This window comes from Maylandia zebra, linkage group LG23, assembly GCF_041146795.1.
Source record: "Maylandia zebra isolate NMK-2024a linkage group LG23, Mzebra_GT3a, whole genome shotgun sequence".
NCBI classification, from domain to species: domain Eukaryota; kingdom Metazoa; phylum Chordata; class Actinopteri; order Cichliformes; family Cichlidae; genus Maylandia; species Maylandia zebra.
This window is the reverse complement of record NC_135188.1, coordinates 33154373-33159325: the sequence shown is the minus strand read 5'-3', so window position 1 is coordinate 33159325 and position 4953 is coordinate 33154373. Positions and strand designations below refer to the sequence as shown.

At 39.5% G+C, this 4953-nt stretch overlaps 1 long non-coding RNA gene across 1 annotated transcript; it reads right to left on the bottom strand.

Annotated features, from left to right (window-relative positions):
- Positions 1 to 2449: 2449 nt before the first annotated feature.
- Positions 2450 to 3861, bottom strand: LOC143415044 (uncharacterized). The gene is made up of 4 exons (XR_013095651.1): positions 3709 to 3861; positions 3348 to 3456; positions 3121 to 3242; positions 2450 to 2978 (listed from the first exon to the last, which is right to left on the bottom strand). It is a non-coding gene; the product is annotated as an uncharacterized LOC143415044 (long non-coding RNA).
- Positions 3862 to 4953: the final 1092 nt, after the last annotated feature.

Sequence of the window (4953 nt, the reverse complement as noted above, 5' to 3'; positions counted from 1 at the left end):
TTCTGAGACATGAGTTTTTGAATGTGTTTAGACAGTGTGCATCTGTCTGCTGAAACTGTAATGGTGAACCTGAGGTGATGGTCAACAGAAGGCTAATATATATCAATATAAAACAATATTGAAGTAATGTCTTTACCCCCTGCAGAGTGTGGACGCGGTGCACACAATCACCTTATTCACTGTAGTAAACGTGCACCGCTAGCTCACGTGACTGACTGTCTCCATGGTTACATCGTATATTATTAGCTATGTAAACAGCTTCCAAAGATACCGCCATAGCTCTCTGCAGCTGTAACACTTTCACACTTTGCAAATCATTTCACGTTTTTGATAGTTATGAAGACAGAATATGTTTTTAAGGTCATGCTAGGCGGTTGCTATGGTGGTTGCTGTGGACTTGGCTGGACCGCGTCCGATTCCTGTTATTAGCTGTCCGCCGTAGGAAGGCTGCGTTCCATTTACAAGTAGTGACAGTCTGCCGCAACTCGAACTCAAACCCCGCTTTGTTCTTTAATTATAGGCCTTTTATAGCCGTTCATGACACGCACACACACACACATAAAGCACTTTGCCTCACCATGAGAATGCAAGTTTACCTAACCTAACCTTTAAAATATCTGATATAGTATAGAAAAATGAAGCAACCAGAGATTTAATGATGAAGACTCTGGGTTCTGTAGTTCACGTTTTACAGTCCTGAATGACTCTTTTCATATGATTTATTGAAGAGGACTTTAGAATGCACTTTACATTTAGACTGTTGCTGTTTCATTTTTTGCATTGTTGCCGTGTTATGTCATGAATAAGGTTCACCTGCTGGGGGTTTGATGGATCAGCTGGACAATACAGTCAAAGACAGACTTCATTCATCATATGCAAGAATCCTAGTTGGATTTTTGTTGTCACTCATGTTTTTGAACCAAATATTGAAAACAAATCTGACAGACTGGATACCTGGTCAGGTGTACATTACCTTGTACTCAAGCATCCCAGGACAGAGCCCTGCCCCACCATGAGCCTGGGTGGATGTGTGGTTATAATATAAAAGGACCAATACTGAATATGAATATTTCATGAAAATTGAATTATAATACAAATTAGTAATAAGGGTTTCTCTGCGCCCTTATCTACCCCATACTCAAAGAGCTGCGGGCAGAGAGGGTGACAGGAGAGGATGGCACTGAAGAGAAGATGCTCGGTTTCTGGAGTCTCCTGGTCCTGTCAGTATTAGTAGGATACATCTGCTGTGTCTTCTCGTGGATGCTCACCTACCTTGACTCGTTCCAGCCTGGTATGGATTTCCCAACACTGCGGACAGTGGCCCACGTCAGAGACGTTTAATATTTATTACATATGTCTGAATTGCTAACCCTAACCCTAACCCTAGCTCAACAGACCACAATGCCCTGGACTGTCAGTATTATTACATGCTGTGAACATAAGTAGCTTTGATCACAGTTTATGTTGTAAAAGAGAAGGAATATTGAAAAAAAGATCAACATTGTGATATTATTTCTTCCAAACTGACCAGAAACATGCTTGTCATACTCACAGCAAAGGATCAAACTCACTGTGCATGACGGCTCAGGCCAATGATGTCTGTTAGATTGTCAGTTGTTTAGTGCTTCTGTACAGTTAGGGTCACCGTCTCTATTTCAGAATAATTAATATGCGGAAAACACTAAAAGTTGATTGTCTTCCAATATTCTAGCATAATTAAAAAACTTTGACTTTGTAAGTACATATTATTAGTCCTAATGCCAGTATGATTCTTCATAACTCCTGCTTTGAAATACTGAACTTTAAAATTGACCTGATGAAAGATCATTTACAGTGGCACTCTGTCAGGATCATTCTGACTGTAAGATCACTGTATTAATCTGAATCCTTCCGAAATGTGCTGTGAATGAATGCTGATGCAACTCACTGTGGGAAAGCTGTTAATAAAATGAATCTGTGACACATGCAACACATTCACAGAGGAAGAGGACACAAAGGGAGGACACGCAGAGGCTGTGTTAAAGTCAGAAATCCAAATCTTTATTAACTCATTCACTGCCATTGACGTCTATAGACGTCAATTACGTTTTTCAATGGGAGGGGCTAGAATACAACCTCGGGCAGCTTGTCAGTGAACATCAGACTGCTTGAAATGTATTTTTCACAAAAAGCTCATTTTCTCCCTTTTTGTGGTCAAAACAGGCATTTTTGGTGGAACCCACCTCTCTTCTACAGCTGATTACTAAAGAATGGAAAATGGTAGAAACAAGCTTTTTTTTTTTGGATGGAAGAAGAGAGTCTGTTCTTCATTTTGGTAGGTTCAGCGTTTATATGATCATAACACACAGTTTTCTGTGGCTCTTCAAAAATGAGTAAAAATGCTCAAAAACCCTGGCAGTGAATGAGTTAAAAAACAGGTGGCGGTAACGAACAGGAAGACAAGCAGTCCATCAAACAGTCCACAGGGTCAAACATACAGAGAATTCAAACAGCAGTAAAAAATAACTGGACACTGAAAAACTTAAAGCAATGTGTGACGCAATAAAAGGAAGCAGCGCAGTATATTCACTGAATTATCATCAATTACAAAAGAGAAAAACGACGATTTCGAAGGATTATTTTCTTAAATGCAGTTAGAGTGTGGCTGGTAAAGATGGAAACATACAGAATGTAAACTGTGTGAGTTTGGTGAACTTTGTTAGTAACAAATGAGGTAAAAAAAACAACCCCAAAACAGACAAAACACAGAAAGAGGCTCTCAGTATTCATTAATAATTAGAAAGAAACATTCTGGTCGTGGATTTTTACAGTCTTAGTTCCGCTCGCTGTCATCATTATAATCATCATGATCAATGGGTCCTGAGGTGGGTGGGGCTGTCTCTGGTGATGTCACCATGAAGGAACAGCATCTGGCACGTGTTGGTGAAACATCTCAGTACACTGGTGTAGTTTCCTCTCCAGCTGTTTGACATGTGACACTTGAACATTAAGGGGAAGGAGAAGAAACAGTGTTAGGTCAGGTGACCACATGGTTTCTAAAGTAACTGACAGGAAGTAACCAGGCCGTTAGAAATGGATGGCATGTGTTTAGAGTTACTGTAGTTGGGTAACTCTACTTACCAAAAGCAGCAGCACACAGATGAAGGATCAGATGCTGAATGTTGCAGGAACATGCTCATGTGCGGTGGTCATTCAGTGCTGCTCCGGCAGGTTAGACAGTCCAAGACTGATATCCTGCCCATCTGAGAGTTTGAAAACACACATGCAAAGATTTATTTTGTATTACAGTCAAAGTTGGATGTTCATTTTTGTCCTTTAAAAATGTTTGTGTATTTGAAAGCACTAACATTTAAGGATGACTTGGATCGTCTCCTTTAAAGGGGAGACAAGTGTATCCACTGATCCACGTCACTTTACCTGGATGATGACTCCTCTCCCCCTCACTCAGAAACACTCCTAATATAACCAAGCAAATAAATAATATTGAAGATTTACTTACATCATTACAAAAACATCAAAAACATCTCCCTTTGATTCTATTTCTCCATTCCTGCTGAACATCAGGCAACAAATATCTCAATAAATCACAGTAAAATGTAAAGCACATGTTTTCTCTGCTTTGTCTAACCTCTGCAGAGCCTCTGTCAAGAAAAACATATCTGTAAGCATAAAACAAATATACATTTCATAACACGTCACTGGACAAACCTCGGTCAGTTGATTTCCTCTGTGCAGTGCAGACGAACATCAGTCAGCAAGTCAAGGTGGTGAGATGGACTGGTGTCCTTTGTGACTCTGCTGGTTCTTCTGAGGAAACACCACCGTCTCTCCACACCGTCACCATCTGTGAGCACAAACTGCTGCTCTGCTAGCATGTAGGAAATCACATATCACACACACAGGGGTGAAGAAACATTAGAGCTCAACTTTGGATACTTTAGATCTAAACAGATCAAAGTAGCTCTTAGTTTCAGCAATCAGTGAACAGACAAACAATGATACCAAACTGATTCTGTATGAATACAATATGGTATTTTCAATACAGGTGTCAAATTAATTTATTAAAACTAATACAGATATATGTATATATATATTTTTAATAAATTAGTTTGCTAAATTATAAGAATATATATATATATATATATATTTTCATTTAACAATTCCAACTGAAAGAAATTAAATATTGAACAAAAATATATTGTCACATTCTGAGCATGCTCAGCACGCTGACAAACTTGAAGCTGCTACAGATTTTAAGAAGTGATAATTATAGGGAAAAAACTTCTCTTTTTCATCCGTTTAATCAAACATTTGATGCCTCAGCTGTCTCAGTCTATAGCGTTCTGCAACTACAACTAAGCTGAAGCTTGGATTTGGCTGCAGGTGCCCCTGTACATCCTTCTCAACATGTGGGTACCATTTAATCCCACTTCTTCCTGAGCTTTGCTTCATCACAAGACCAAAGGTGGCATCCCGTGTCACGGTCATATCATCATCCAGAAGAAACATTTGAAGAAACATCATGGAGAAGAAACATTTACGCGCCTCCTGGTTTTGTTTTCTGATCCTGCGAAAAGACTGAGGACAACAAAGCCCAGAGAACACGAGATACACAACATCCAACATTCAGACTCAACAGCCTCCATAAATGAAAAGCACCAGGTTGGTTCAGTTATAGTAGATATAAGCATACTTCACATTACTGGGTATGAATAATAATGAGGAGGCAAACTTTGAAGATGCAGAGCATGATGTCCCATCATCAGACTGTAAACAAACATCCACCAGGCTTCTTTGCTGGCAAAATTGATGATTCTCCTATCAGGGATCAGTAGAGTGTATTAACCTGTGGTATAAGCAGCAGTCACTGAAATATTACTGTTTCAGATAAGAAATCTAGGACATAAAAGCCAGGGTGGGAGGGATCTCTGCAAACTGACTTACCTCTGCAAG